General features: G+C 40.8%; 1 long non-coding RNA gene across 13 annotated transcripts in view; it reads left to right on the top strand.

The window, feature by feature from the left end:
* The first annotated feature begins 2,454 nt into the window (after positions 1-2,454).
* LOC121021843 (uncharacterized) overlaps positions 2,455-16,269 on the top strand; it is a 55,849-nt gene continuing 42,034 nt past the window's right edge. For 11 of the 13 annotated variants that reach the window (XR_005786711.1, XR_005786705.1, XR_005786707.1 and 8 more), the window contains exons 1-3: positions 2,455-2,587; positions 2,921-2,988; positions 3,385-3,509. This is a non-coding gene — a long non-coding RNA (uncharacterized LOC121021843). Of the gene's footprint in view, positions 2,588-2,844; positions 2,989-3,384; positions 3,510-15,601; positions 15,697-16,269 lie in introns of those variants that run through there. The other 2 variants (XR_005786706.1, XR_005786704.1) reach the window with 2 other exon arrangements.

Here is a 16,269-nt window from a genome sequence, read left to right as displayed (position 1 = left end):
ATGCATAATGCCCCCGAGCCCCTGACTCCTGCTGGGCCCTCCTTCCTCCCAGGTTATGGAGGCAACCAGCCTTCCATCAACTTTGGGGTCATGATGGCTGGGCCACCAGGGGGTTAAGGTCTGGCTGTCCACATGCTTCCCAGGAGTGGCTTGGGACAGCAGTGCTGCAGTAAAGGTCAGCATGAGCAGCTTGTGTAAACAGGATTCTCATCCACTGCGATCAGGGCCTGGGCTAAAACATGACAGGAGAGAGGGGGACACAGGATATGTGGTGCCCTGCTTCTTGGCCAGGGTTGCACAGAGCAGAAGGCCGAGGGCCTGGGGAGAGGCAGAGAGACAGGCAGGGAGAGAGACACTGAGTCAGTGATGGGGGAATTGGGCATGTCCGAGAGAGTGAGAGGAAGAAACAGAGGGAGACAGGAGTAGAGAGAAGCAGAGACAAAGAGGAGTCAAAGAGGAAAGGATGGAGCTGGTCACAGTGTGTGAGGGGGTGATGGGCCATGCAGGAGGGGCTCTGTGACGATACTCTTAGTGTTGGAGGCAGAAAGTGTGGGAACCCTGGGCATGACAGTTCCCTGAATGCAAGGCTCCAACCTCACTGGGGCAACCTCTGTACAGGCCATTGCCCCTGGGAAGATGGGTGCCCCTCATTTTGCCTGGCGTGTTGGGGCCCAGTCTCAGTATCGGTCATGGAGAGAAATGGCTTGAGGCAGAGTGTGCAGGTCATCAGCAGGTAAAGTCCAGAGTGTGCCCCATGGGGAGGTAACCATCATCTGTCTCCCCCACTGCTCCCAGTCCCTACTCCATTCCCCCGTGCTTGAGCATGACCTTCCCTATGTTCCAAAACCAGGCATCAGGCATTGTGCTGTCCCCAGAGCCTGCAGCCTGGAACTTGCAAAGATGGATTGTTGATCTCAACCAAAAGCTTTTGAGAATAAGGTCTGTATTCTCCTTCTGGACCGAGTTATGTGCAACATGGTAGTGCGTTGCTATTCTTACATCTACTGCTGACCTCTGGATTCTGGATTGTAAGTGAGCAGTTTAAAACACCACAGCCTTCTCTTACATGAAAGGAGAAACCTATGTCTTCACCTAGACTTCCTCAGATTGTGAAGACATGGCAATTATTATTTGAAGGCACAATTATCTACCTATGAGTCTGATGGAAACTATTTCATCCGTCTTCACCCTGAAAGCATTTTTCATTGAAAATATTACCCATATAGAGGCAGGAAATTCATAACAGATGTGTAGCTCCCTCTGGGTATGCATTCTGACCTTGTCACATTTGTGTCATCAAACACATTATTGACAACATGAAAAATAAGCTCTCAACATCAAGATGGTGACATTAGAGAATGTGGTATAAATGGAATTTCATATGTTCTCAATTAGAAATAATTTTTTAATGGTGAAGGAGAAACTTAAAGTTTTGTCAAATTTTATTGATATATAGTAGACACACCATGTTGTATTAGTTTCAGGCGTATATCATAGTGATTCCGTGTGTATACATTATGCTCTCCAGATACCTAGACAAGTGTAGCTATCATGTGAAAGCATGCAACCCTTTCTTACAGGATTGACTATATTCCATAGGCTGTACCTTGTACATCATTACGTATTCATTCCATAGCTGGAAGCCTGTATCTCTTTCTCAAGGGTGTCAATTTTTTATTCAACCCAAGTATTTTCGTGGTAAACGCCACTGCCTGTGGTTCATTCAGCATGTGTCAATTTGCGTTCTGTATTTCTGGGAATGCTGCTTAAAGCATTATAAATGAGGGGCGCCTGGGTGGCTCAGTCGATTGAGCGTCTGACTTCAGCTCAGGTCGCAATCTCGCCGTTCGTGGGTTCAAGCCCCGCATCGGGCTCTGTGCTGACAGCTCAGAGTCTGGAGCCTGCTTCAGATCCTGTGTCTCCCTCTCTCTCTGCCCCTTCCCTGCTCATACTCTGTCTCTCTCTGGTTCTCAAAAATGAATAAATGTTAAAAAAAATTTTTTTAAAGCATTACAAATGATATCATGGCATCAATAAATTCTGTTTCATTCTTCACTCACTATACAGGAGAAGGAAAAGATTTCTTTGTGTCCCAGGCCCTGTCACTAAGACCTTTCCCAGTCTGGAGAACAGGCCTACTGGACCGGCTGCACCCTCAGTACCTCCAGCTGAGCCGCCACGGCCTTGAGCATTGCAGGAATTCCGGCAGCCGGCAGAGGGCGCATGCGCGCGCGTGCGCACCAAGCCCAGGGAGGGCCTGGTCTTCTGCTTGCTCAGTGATGGCAGGAAAAGGCGCTTGTTAGGTTTTTCTGATCCAGTGTGCCTCAGAGCTGGAAAGGCTTCCTTGCTTCTGAGGTCCCAGTGCCTCTGAGCGTGGGCAAAGAGCCAGAGCTGCGTTTCCAGCAGGTTCCACCCCAGGCGGGGGGACACCCTGGAGGCTTCCAGCAGGAGAAATCCTGACACAAATCCGGAGGAACAAGAGCCGCATTCAGTTGGAAAGTGAAGAAGCCAAATGTTGACTCTCAGGACCTTCTAGAAGAATGAGCTGGGAACCACCCTCTGGGTCCTGCCGGAACCAGAGCCCGAGGTAAAAACGCGATGTGTCCTCCACATCATACATGCTTTTAGTAATGTTCAGTGGGGATTTTTTTCCCAACAATGTTGTAGTCGTTGACAACAACTGAAAAACTGACAGGTAAGTTGTGTCAGGAACCTCCCGTTATTTGAATGTTCAATATTATTCCTGCCACAGAATTTGTTGTGGTTGTCCTCTGTTGTCTTCGTTGGAAGGAGTCTCATCAATAATATCTTAAAAACATACTCGTTACCTTTTCCCCCTTTCAGTTGAGATTTGGCATGTTTTCTGATTTCTCATGAACATCTGAAATACTTTTAAATTGATTGCGGTTTTTACTAAAAGCTGAATCACCGGATCCCTCTGTGACTGCTCCCGGTGAAAGGACATACCAAGGCCACTTCTCAGTGTGGGTACGATTGTGCTAAGCAAACACTGTGAATCAATTTTATTTTTTTTATTAAATTAAAAAAAAATTTTTTTTAACGTTTATTTATTTTTGAGACAGGGAGAGACAGAGCATGAACAGGGGAGGGTCAGAGAGAGGGAGACACAGAATATGAAGCAGGCTCCAGGCTCTGAGCTGTCAGCACAGAACCCGATGCGGGGCTCAAATTCACGGACCTCGAGATCATGACCTGAGCCGAAGTCGACCGCCTAACTGACTGAGCCACCCAGGCGCCCCTGTGAATCAATTTTAGAAGAAAAAGCCTGATGGTATTTTGTCTTTATGAAAATTGATGCTTAGATTCCCCTGTCTGATACATTTCGACTTTTTTTTTCTTTTTTGCTCATTTTCTCATTCATAGATTCATAGACCTGCCTGAGTTTTACATTCACCACACATACTTTCAAAGCTCCTTTCTGTCGCTGTAAGAAAGAAGACAGACCTTCTGATGCACATGCAAGTTTCTGTAACTTCAAGATTCGTTGTGTAGGTCTCTGTTACTTTTCCCAACCAGTTGAAAATATCATCCCACCTTGGGTAGATCCATAAAAAATGTAATCTGTGTGCACCAGTATGATTTCATTTCATTATACTGGATTTCTTCATTGTATGTGTATGTATGTAAGATGTTCTTCATCTTATGTATATGTATACATTAGATGTTTTAGTCCTGAGAAAATCCCTCATGTAGTTGAATTTGAAAGAAAAATGTATATCCTATACATTTTGCATATTAAATTCCTAAATGTAGATTTTTTGCAAGTGAAATTAGGGTTGTTTTCTGAGAAAGATGCAAGGGGAGAAAAACCATTTCAGGGGGAAAAGAATGGTGTGTAGTTTTCACATGTCTGCAGGAGTTACTCAGTGACATATGTGTTTATGAGCAATTTTATGACAGTGTCCTATTTTTCCAATTCATTAATGATTTCATAAGCTACATATATCACTTTTCATTCCAAGATTATAAAATTAAAACTTCTTTCTTCTGTTGCTATGAGAGTATTTCCATTTTGTATTAATTTGTAAAATTCAAGTGTAATTAACATTGGGTTATGTTTGCTTCAAGGTGTACAGTATAATGGTTTAACACTTCTCCTATGACTCCATGCTCCTCAATATGAGCGTATTCTTCATCTCCTTCCCCTCTTTCACCCACCCCCCACCTACCTGCCCTCTGGCAAGCACCAGTTTCCTCTCTAAATTTCAGAGTCGGGTTTTTTTTGGTCTGTCTTCTTTTCTCCATTTTCTTTGTTTCTTTGTTTTGTTTCCCAAATTCCATGTAAAGTGATGTCATATGGTATTTTTCTTTTAGCGTAGAGCCTCATGGGGGGCTTGAACTCCTGAACTGTGAGAGCATGACCTGAGCCCAAACCAAGAGTCGGACGCTTCACTGACTGAGCCACTCAGGCACCTAAGGTGAATGACTTTTTAAATGCATTGTTGGATTTGGGTTGAAAATATTTTCTTGACAATTACTGTATTTATGTTCATTGGAGATATTGGCCTGTTGTTTTGTTATTGTTTTGTAATGTCTTTATTTGGTTTGGTATCAGGGTACTGATGACCTTGTAGAATGAACTTGGAAACTTGACTTCCACTTTCATATTTTAGAGTATTTTAAGAACAGGTATTAACTGTTAATTTTTTTAATATAATTTATTTTCAAATTGGCTTATATACACCACCCACTGCTTATCCTAACAAGTGCCCTCCTCAGTGCCCATCACCCACTTTCCCCTCTCCCCCACCCTCCCATCCATCCTCAGTTTGTTCTGTGTATTTGAGTGTCTCTTATGATGTGCCTCCCTCCCTCTCTGTTTGTAACTATTTTTTCCCCCTTTTCTTCCCCCATGGTCTTGTTAAGTTTCTCAAGATCCACATATGAGTGAAAACATATGATATCTGTCTTTCTCTGACTGACTTATTTCACTTAGCATGACACCCTCCAGTTCCTTCCACGTTGCTCCGAATGGCATGATTTTATTCTTCCTCATTGCCACATAGTACTCCATTGTGTATATAAACCACAATTTCTTTATCCATTCATCAGTTGATGGACATTTTAGGCTCTTTCCATAATTTGGCTATTGTTGAAAGCACTGCCATAACCATAGGGGTACATGTGCCCCTATGTATCAACACTCCTGTATCCCTTGGGTAAATTCCTAGCAGTGCTATTGCTGGGTAGTTGTAGTTTTAATTTTTTGAGGAAGCTCTGCTCTGTTTTCCAGAGAGGCTGCATCAGTTTGCATTCCCACCAACAGTGCAAGAGGGTTCCCATTTATCCACATCCTTGCCAGCATCTATAATTTCCTGATTTGTCCATTGTAGTCACTGACCGGTGTGAGGTGGTATCTCATTGTAGCTTTGAGTTGTATTTCCCTGATGAGGAGTGACGTTGAGCATCATTTCATGTGTCTGTTGGCCATCTGGATGTCTTCTTTGGAAAAGTGTCTATTCATATCTTCTGCCCATTTCTTCACTGGATTATTTGTTTTTCGAGTGTGGAGCTTGATGAGTTCTTTATAAATTTTGGATACCAGTCCTTTATCCGGTGTGTCATTTGCAAATACCTTTTCCTATTCTGTTGATTGCCTTTTCCTTTTGTTGGTTGTTTTCTTGGCGGTACAGAAGCTTTTGATCTTGATGAGGTCCCAATAGTTCATTTTTGTTTCTAATTCCCTGGTCTTTGGAGATATGTTGAATAAGAAATTGCTGCAGCCGAGGTCAAAGAGGTTGTTGCCTGCTTTCTCCTCGAGGATTTTTATGACTTCTTGTCTCACATTTAGGTCTTTCATCCATTTTGAGTTTATTTTTGTGTATGGTGTAAGAAAGTGGTCTAGTTTTCTTCTTCTGCATGTTAATGTCCAGTTCTCCCAGCACCATTTGCCTTTTTTTCCCATTGGATACTCTTTCCAGCTTTTTCAAAGATGAGTTGGCCATCCATTTGTGGGTCCACATCTGGGTTCTCTATTCTATTGCATTGGTCTATGCCTCTGTTTTTGTGCCAGTACCATACCGTCTTGATGATTACAGCTTTGTAGTAGAGGCTAAAGTCTGGGATTGTGATTCCTCCAGCTTTGGTTTTCTTTTTCAGTATTATGTTGGGTATTCGGGGTCTTTTGTGGCTCCATACAAATTTTAGCATTTTTTCTCCTAGCTTGGAGAAGAATGCTCGTGCAATTTTGATTGGGATTGCATTGAATGTGTAGATAGCTTTGGGTAGTATTGACATTTTAACAATATTTATTCTTCCAATCCATGAGCATGGAATATTTTTCCATTTCTTTGTGTCTTCTCCAATTTCCTTCATAAGCTTTCTATAGTTTTCAGCATACAGATCTTTTACATCTCTGGTTAGGTTTATTCCTAGGTATTTTATGATTCTTGGTGCAATTGTAAATGGGATCCATTTCTATATTTATCTTTCTGTTGCTTCACTATTGGTGTATAAAAATGCAACCGATTTTTGTACGTTGATTTTGTACCCTGTGACTTTGTTGAATTCATGTATCAGTTCTAGAAGTCTTTCGGTGGAGTTTTTTGGGTTTCCATGTAGGGTATCATGTTGTCTATGAAAAGTGAAAGTTTGGCTTCTTTGCCAGTTTTGATGCTTTTTATTTCATTTTGTTGTCTGACTACTGATGCTAGGACTTCCAACACTATGTTAAGCAAGAGTGGAGAGAGTGGACATCCCTGTCCTGTTCCTGATCTCAGGGGGAAACTCTCCGTTTTTCCCCACTGAGGATGATATTAGCTGTGGGCTTCTCATCTATGGCCCTTATGATGTTTAAGTATGTTCCTTTTATCCCGGCTTTCTTGAGGGTTTTTATTTAGAAAGGATGCTGTATTTTGTTATATGCTTTTTCTGCATCTATTGACAGGACCATATGGTTCTGATCTTTTATTTTATTAATGTGATGAATCACATTGATTGATTTGTGAATAGTGAACCAGCCCAGGAATATCAAATATCAAATATCAAATATCAAGCAGCCCAGGAATGAATCCCGCTTGATCATGGTGAATACTTCTTTGTATATGTCGTTGAATTTGATTTGCTAATATCTTGTTGAGTATTTTTACATTCATGTTCATCAGGGATATTGGCCTGTAGTTCTACTTTTTTGTGGGGACCCTGTCTGGTTTGGGAATGAAAGTAATGCTGGATTCATAGAATGATTCCACAAGTTTTCCTTCCATTTCTATATTTTTGGGACAGCTGGAGAAGGATTGATATTAACTCTGCTTTAAATGTCTGGTAGAATTCCCCAGGGAAGCCATGTGGTCCAGGACTCTTATTTGTTGGGAGATTTTTGATAACTGATTAACTTCTTTACTAGTTATGGGTTTGTTCAAATGTTCTATTTCTTCCCATTTGAGTTTTGGTAGTATGTGGGTGTTTATGAATTTGTCCATTTCTTCCTGGTTGTCCAGTTTGTTGGCATAGAATTTTTCATAGTATTCTCTGATAATTGCTTGTATTTCTGAGGGACTGGTTGCAATAAATCTCTTGTGATTTTATCTACTTGGATCCTCTCTCTTTTCTTTTTGAGAAGTCTGGCTGGAGGTTTATCAGTTTAGTTTATTTTTTCAAAAAACCAACTCTTAGTTTCATTGATCTGTTCCACTGTTTTTTGGGGGGGTTCTGTATTGTTTGTTTCTGCTCTGCTCTTTATTATTCCTTTTCTTCTGCTGGATTTGGGGTTTTTTTGCTGTTCTGCATCTAGTTCCTTTAGATGTGCTGTTAGATTTTGTACTTGGGATTTTTCTTGTTTTTTTGAAATAGGCTTGGATTGCAATGTATTTTCCTCTTAGGACTGCCTTTGCTGCATCCCAAAGCGTTTGGATTGTTGTGTTTTCATTTTCACTGGTTTCAATAGATTTTTAAATTTCTTCTTTAATTGCCTGGTTCACCCATTTGTTCTTTAGTAGGAAGTTCTTTAACCTCCATGCATTTGGAGGGTTTCCAAACATTTTCCTGTGATTAATTTCAAGTTTCATAGCATTGTGATCTGAAAGTGTGCATGGTATGGTCTCAATTCTTTTATATTTATTGAGGGCTGTTTTGTGACCCAGTATATGATCTATCTTGGAGAATGTTCCCTGTGCACTTGAGAAGAATGTGTATTCTGCTGCTGCAGGATGAAAAGTTCTAAATATATCTGTCAAGTCAATCTGGTCCAGTGTATCATTCAGGGCCATTTTTCTTTATTGATTTTCTGTCTATATGATCTGTCCATTGTTGTAAGTGGAGTGTTAAAGCCCCTGCAGTTACCACATTCGTACCAATAAGGTTGCTTATGTTTTTGATTAAGTGTTTCATATATTTGGGTGCTTCCGAATTCGGTGCATAGACGTTTGTAATTGTTAGCTCTTGTTGATGGAGAGACCTCGTAATTATTACCTAATGCCCTTCTTCATCTCTCATTACAGCCTTTAGTTTAACATCTAGTTTGTCTAATTTAAGTATGGCTACTCCAGCTTTCCTTTTACTTCCAGTAGCATGGTAGATGGTTCTTCATCCCCTCTGTTTCAGTCTGAAGGTGTCCTCAGGTCTAAAATGGGTCTCTTGTAGTCAGCAAATAGATGGGTCTTGTTTTTTTTTTTTTTTTTTTTTTTTTAAATCCGTTCTAATACCCTATGTCTTTTGATTGGAGCATTTAGTTCATTTGCATTCAGTGTTATTATTGAAAGATATGGGTTTACAGTCATTGTATTATCTGTAGGTTTCGTGCTTGTAGTGATGTCTCTTGTCCTTTGTGGTCCTTGTACCATTTTACTCACAGAGTGCCCCTTAGGATCTCTTGTAGGGCTGGTTTATTGGTGATGAATTCTTTCAGTTTTTGTTTGTTTGGGAAAACCTTGATCTCTCCTTCTATTCTGAATGACAGGCTTGCTGGATAAAGGATTCTTGGCTGCATATTTTTCCTTTTAATCACATTGACACTCTCCTGCCACTCCTTTCTGACCTGCCAAGTTTTAGTATATAGGTCAGCTACTTCCCTTATGTGTCTACCTTTGTATGTTAAGCCCCATGTATCCCGAGCTGCTTTCAGAATTCTCTCTTTACCTTTGTATTTTGCCAGTTTCACTATGATATGTCATGCAGAAGATCGATGCAAGTTACATCTGAAGGGAATTATCTGTGCCTCCTTGATTTCAATGTTTGTTTCCTTCCCCAGGTTGGGGAAGTTCTCAGCTATGATTTGTTCAGATATACCATTGGCCCCTTTCTCTCTCTTCTTCTGGAACTCCTATGGTATGGATATTGTTCCATTTTATCATTTAGTTCTCTAAATCTAATTGGATCACTTAGTTCTCTAAATCTCCCCTCATGATCCAGAATTTTTTTTAATCTCTCTTTTCCTCAGTTTCCTCTTTTTCCATAATTTTATCTTCTAATTCACCTATTCTCCCCTCTGCCTCTTCAATCCTCGTTGTGACCACCTCTATTTTATTTTGCACCTCATTTATAGCATGTTTTAATTCATCATTACTGTTTTTTAGTTCCTTGATCTCTGCAGCAATAGATTCTCTGCCTTCCTGTATGCTTTTCTCAAGCCCAGCCATTAATCTTACGAGTATTATTCTAAATTCTTGTGCAGTTATATTGGGTATATCTGTTTTGATGGATTGTTTAGCTGTCATTTCATCGTGGAATTTCTTTTGAGGAAAACTCTTCTGTTTCATCATTTTGGCTAGTTTTCTTTTATGTGTTTTAAAAGGTTGGGGCGCCTGGGTGGCGCAGTCGGTTAAGCGTCCGACTTCAGCCAGGTCACGATCTCGCGGTCCGTGAGTTCGAGCCCCACGTCAGGCTCTGGGCTCATGGCTCAGAGCCTGGAGCCTGTTTCTGATTCTGTGTCTCCCTCTCTCTCTGCCCCTCCCCCGTTCATGCTCTGTCTCTCTCTGTCCCAAAAATAAATAAATGTTGAAAAAAAATTAAAAAAAAAAAAGGTGGTTATGTGCCCTGCACCTGCGAGCCCTTCTAGATTAAAGAGGGGCCACACACTGTCCAGGGCCTGGCCCTTTAGGAGATGTTTTTTTGGAGAGCATTGCTTGCTCTTTGTTGTTGTGACCTTGGGTACTTTATATCCCAACTTGTAGTCATGTTTTGGACTCTCCACCAGGTATGTTTTGATCATTGAAGTAGCCCTGGAAAGGAAAACCAACAGATGAACAAACAAAAAACAAACAGAACACAAAAACACACAAACAAACAAACAAACCAAAAAAACCTAAAACAAAAAACCAGAAACATCAGCTATAAGTAAACCATAGGGTGGAGGTGGTGCTGATAAAAGAGACCTTATCCCATACAAAGAGAGACAGGATAGGGGCGGGGAAAAGAAAGAATAAAAATGGACCAGAGAAACTATACAGCTTAATCTAGAGAGAGAGAAAGGAAAATAAAAAAGAAGGTGGGGAAGAATGAAAGAAGATAAAGTTGTGCAGACAGAGAAATTATAAGGCTTACTCCAAAGAGAGAGAATGGAGAATAAAGTAGGAGTTTTGGAACATGTATCAAGAAAATGGATTAAATATGTCTGCTTAAACAAACCAACAACAGAGTAACCAGAATAGAGGAGGGAAGAGATGAGAAGGAGAAAAGGAAGGAAGAATGTATCTATATAATCAGAAATGTCTGAGAATTAAACCAGGCAATGTAGCAGCACAGGTCTGGAGGAGGGGGCATCCACTGTGGGTCCTGTCTGATCCCTGTGGCCCCATCTTGGTGGTTGTGGGGAGAAAAATGGCGGGCCCCCCCCCCCCCCCCCGCCATCTCTCCTCCGCAGACCACTCTGTTCAAGCTGTCCTCACTCTGCCATGGATACAAATGAGGCAGTTTGTCTTGCTCCCCCAACTCCCGTGCCTGGCACTTTGCTGGGATTCAGTCTTGCTCCACGGCCCCAATACTGGGGAAGCATTTCTCCACACCACCTGATATGTGGTCCCTGGCTGGCGGGTGCAGGCAGGCTTTGTCTTGTCCCACAGCACTCCAGGGAGGGGATCGCTTTCTCCTAGTGCGGACTGCGCCCCTGACCTAGCCCCCGAGCCTGGGGCTGGCTCCCCTCCTCCCCACGTTCCTGATATGAGCAGCTGGCCCCAGTCCACAGCAAGCCCCGCAGTTAGAGATTGGATCTTTCTCCGTCCTGGTCTGACGTTTCTCTCGTGTCCAGATACAGTCCTATGCTTCCACAGCCACTCTTTCTCTTCCCTTTGTCTCTCTGAAGAAGCAGATCCCTCCCTCTGTTCATTTCATCTCTCCCAGTTCACAATCATGCACCTATGGCCTGTCAGGTTGTCCCAGTGGGTCCCTGGAAGCATGGCTATCTCTTTTCCTCCTGGACTCATGGGATTCAAAGTCCTTTGGCTTCAACACTTCTTTGGGAGAAGAGTGAAATTTGGATCCCCCTACTTCTCTGCCATTTTGGCCCCTACCCTCAGGTGTTAACTCTTTAAATGGTTGAAAGGATTCAGCTCTGAAGCCATTGGATACTGGCCTTTTGTTTGTTGGGAGTTTTTTGATTACTGGTTGAATTTGATTGCTATTCATCAGTCTGTTCAAACTTTCTATTTCTTTCAGGTTCGCTTTTGGATGTGATGTTTCTAAGAATTGATGCATCCATTTGGTTGGTATATATTTTTTCATGATATTCTGTTATAATCCTTTGTATTTCTGTGATGTCTGTCATTATTTATCGTCTTTCATTTCTGCTTTTAGTTTAGTCCTCTTTTTGGGGGCAGGGGGATGAGTATCGCTAAAGGTGCATCAATTTTGCTTATTCTTTGAAACTATGAGCTTCTGGTTTCATTGAAGGCTTCTGCTGTCTTTGGGGTTTGTTGGTTTTCTTTTTTAACTATGTTATGTGTAAGGTTAGGTGGTTTATTTGAGATTTTTCTTCTTGAAGGAGGCCTGGATTGTTGTAATCGTCCCTCTTAGATCTTTCCTGGCATCCCAAGGATTTTGGACCCTGGTGTTTCTTTTCTCATTTGTCTCCCTATATTTTTAGATTTCCTCTTTGATTTCTTGGTTAATCCATTCATTGCTTAGGAGCATGTTATTTATCCTGCATTTCCTGATTCTTTTCCTGTGATTGATTTCCGGTTTCCTGCCATTGTGGTCAGAAAAGATGCATGAGATGCATTCATCTTTTTGAATTTGTTGAGACTTGTTTTGTAGCCTAACATGTGATCTCTTCTGGAGAATGTTCCATGTGCACCTGACAAGAATGTGTATTTTGCTGTTTTCGGATGGAATGTTTGGAAAATAATTATTAGATCCATCTAGTCCAATGTGTCATACAAAGCCACTGTTTTCTTTTTGATTTTCTGATTGGATGATCTGTCCATTGTTGTAAGGTGGTGTTAAAATCCTATACTAATATTGTATTGCTGTGAATTTCTTCTTTTATGTCTGTTGTTAGCTGCTTTATATTTCAGTGCTCCCATGTTGGTTGCATGAATACTCATAATTGGTATGTCTTCTTGTAGATTGTTCCTATTATCGCTATGTAGGGTTCTTGGTCTCCTGATGTAGTCTTTGTTTGAAAGTCTATTTTGCCTGATTGGAGTATTGCTACCCCACCTTTCTTTTCACTTCCATTTGCATGATAAATGTGTTTCCATCTTTTCACTTTCAATCTGCATGTGTCTCTAGTTCTGGAATGAGACTCTTGTAGGCAGCACATAGGTGGGTCTTGCTTTCTTCATCCATTAAGGCACCCTGTGTGTTTTGATTGGAGCATTTAGTCCACTTATATTCAAAGCTATTATTTATTTTAGTGTATTTTATTTGCTGAATAGTTAACATGCAGTGTTCTGTTAGTTTCAGGTGTTAGTTTCAACAATTTTCTACATCACCAATGCACATCACAATAAGTCCACTCCTTAATCCCCAACTGTGATTCCACCCATCCCCCACCCCACCCCCTCTGGTAACCATCAGTTCTCAATAATTAAGAGTCTGTTTCAAGGCTCGTCTCTCTTCTCTCTTTCCTTCAGTCGTTTGTTTCTTAAATGCCCCATGTGAGTGAAGTCATATGGTATTTGTCTTTCTCTGATTGATTTCACTTAGAAGTATACTCTGTAGCTCCATTCATGTCATTGCAAATGGGGATATTTCATTCTTTTTTATGGCTGTTAGGATTCACTTGTACATATATATTCCATACATATTCCAGGTATGTAAGTATTCATCTATCTAGGGACACTTGTGCTCTTGCATAATTTGTCTTGTAAATATTGCTGCCTAAACATGGGGTGCATGTATCCCTTTGAAAGAGTGTTTTTGTATTTTGGGGGTAAATACTCAGTAGTGCTGTTGCTGGATCATTGGGTAGTTCCATTTTTTACCTTGTGGAGGAACCTCCATAGTGTTACCACAGTGTGGTAGCAGTTGGCATTCCCATCAACAGTGCACAAGCGCTCCTTTTCCTGCACAACCTATTCTACCCTTGTTGCTTCTGTTGTTGATTGTAGCCATTCTGACAGGTATGAATTGATGTCTCCTTGTACTTTTGATTTGCATTTCCCTGATGAGGGGAGATGTTGAGCATCTTTTCATGTGTCTGTTGGCCATCTCTCTCTTCCTTGGAGAGAGATCTGTTCATTTCTTTTGCTCATTTTTTAATTGGATATTTTTGTGGGGGTTGATTTGCTTAAATTCTTTATATATGTGGGATACTAACCCTGTTTTGGATATGTCATTTGCAAATATCTTCCCCCATTCAGTATGTTTCCCTTAAGTTTTGTTGATTGTTTCTTTTACTTGATTGTTTCTTTTGCTATGCAGAAGCTTTATATTTTGATGAAATCCCAATAGTTTATTTTTGCTTTTATTTCCCTTGCTTCAGGGGACATATCTAGAAACATGTTACTATGGTAGTTACCAGAGATATTACTGCCTGTTTTCTGTTCTGGGATTTTTATGGATTCATGTATCACGTCAGGTCCTTAATCCATTTTGAATTTACTTTTGTGTATAGTGTAAGAAAGCAGTCCAATTTTATTCTTTTGTTTATAGCTGACCAGTTTTTCCAGCACCATTTGTTGAAGAGCCTGATTTTTCCCATTGTATATTCCTTCCTGCTTTGTTGAAGATGAATTGAACATAAAATTATAGGTTTATGGGGCGACTGGGTGGCTCAGTCGGTTGAGTGTCCGACTTCAGCTCAGGTCATGATCTTGTAGCTCGTGGGTTCGAGCCCCATGACAGGCTCTGTGCTGACAGCTTGGAGCCTGGAGCCTACTTCAGATTCTGTGTCTCCCTCTCTCTCTGCCCCTAACCCACTCGCATTCTGTCTCTGTCTCTCTCAAAAATAAATAAACATTAAACATTTTTTAAAAAATAATTGTAGGTTTATTTCTGAATATTTTATTCTGTTCCCTCAACGTATGTATTTATTTTTGTGTCAGGACTGTACTGTTTTACTATCTACTGCTTTGGACCAGAACTTGAACTCTTGAATTGCGATCCCTCCAGCTTTGCTTTTGTTTTCCAAAGCTTCTTTGGTAATTTGGGATCTTTGCTGGTTCCAAATATATTGTTAGGATTTTTGTTTTAGTTGTGTGAAAAAATGCTGTTGGTACTTTGATAGGGATTGCATTAAATCTGTAGATTGCTTTTTGGTAGTGTAGACATTTCAAAAATATTGGTTCTTTCTTTTATATTTATTAAATTTTTTTTATGTTTATTTTTGAGAGAGAGAGAGGGAAATAAAGCATGAGTTGGGGAGGGGCAGGAAGAGATGGAAGCATAGAATCCCAGGCAGGTTCCAGGCTCTGGGCTGTCAGCACATGGCCTGATGTGGGGCTCGGATGCACGAACTGTGAGATCATGACCCAAGCTGAAGTTGGACACTTAACCCACTGAGCCAGCCAGGTGCCCCTTTTCTTTTTTGTTACATTTTTTTTAACATTTTATTTATTTTTGCAATAAATAAGAGAGAGAGAGAGAGCATGAATGGGTGAGGGTCAGAGAGAGAGGGAGACACAGAATCCCAAGCCAGCTTCAGGCTCTGAGCTGTCACTACAGAGCCTGAAGCAGACCTCGAACCCATGAACACGAGATCATGAACTGAGCTGAAGTCAGATGCTTAACTGACTGAGACACCCAGGCTCCCCTGGTTCCTTCTGTGCATGAGCATGGAGTGGCTTTCCATTTATTTATGTTGTCTTCAATTTCTTTCATCAGTGTTTCGAGGTCAGAGTAAAGGCCTTGCACTTATTTGCTTAGGTTTATTCCTAGGTAACTTATTATTTTTTGTGTGTAAATGTAATTGGGATTGTTTCCTTAATTTTCTTTTTATTGCTTTATTATTATTTTATACAAATGATACTGATTTCTGCACATTGATTTTCTGTCCTGCGACATTACTAAATTCAGGTTTCAGTTCTGGTAGCTTTTTGGTGGAGTCTATTGGATTTTCTATATAGAGTATCATGTCATCTGCACGTAGTGAAATTGTACTTCTTCCTTCCCAATGTGAATGCCTTTCGTTTCTTTTTGTTGGCTAAGTGCTGTAACTAGGGCTGCCAGTACCTATGTTGAATAGAAGTGATAAGAGTGGAGATCTTTACTTTTTACTGACCTTGGACGAAAGCTCTCCGTTTTCTCCACTGAGTACGATGCCTGCTGTGGGCTTACATAGATAGACTATATTAAGCTGAGGTATGTTCCCTCTAAACCTGCTTTTAGAGGGCTTTTATCATGAATGGGAGTTGTACTTTGTCAAATAATTTTTCTGTGTCTGTAGAAATGATATGTATTTTATGCTTTCAATTAGTACTTTGATATAGCAGGTTGATTGATTTTCGAATATGGAACTACCCTTGCATTCTGGAAGATATCCCACTTTATGCTGGTGGACTATTTTTTGAACGTGTTTTTGGATTCTGTTTGCTAAATCTTGGTTGAGGACTTTTGCATCTGTGTGCATGAACGATATGGACCTGTAGTTTTGTTTTTTTGTGGTATCTTTATCTGGTTTTGGTATTAGGGTAATGCTGGCCTCATAGAATTAATTTGGGTATTTTTCCTTCCTGTTCTGTTTTCTGGAATAGTTTGACAAGTATAGGCATCAACTTTTCTTAAGATGTTGATAGAATGTGCTTGTGAAGTCCTCCGGTCCTGGACGTTTGTCTGTTAGGCAATTTTTGATTACTGAGTCTCTCTCCTTGCTAGTAAACAATCTGTTCAAATTTTCGGTTTCATCCTGCTTCAGTTTTGGTAGGTTCCATGTTG

Source organism: Herpailurus yagouaroundi, unplaced genomic scaffold (genome assembly GCF_014898765.1).
Source record: "Herpailurus yagouaroundi ecotype Mexico unplaced genomic scaffold, PumYag 323, whole genome shotgun sequence".
Taxonomy (NCBI): domain Eukaryota; kingdom Metazoa; phylum Chordata; class Mammalia; order Carnivora; family Felidae; genus Herpailurus; species Herpailurus yagouaroundi.
The sequence above is the reverse complement of the archived record's forward strand: the minus strand, read 5'-3'. Positions and strand labels throughout refer to the sequence as shown.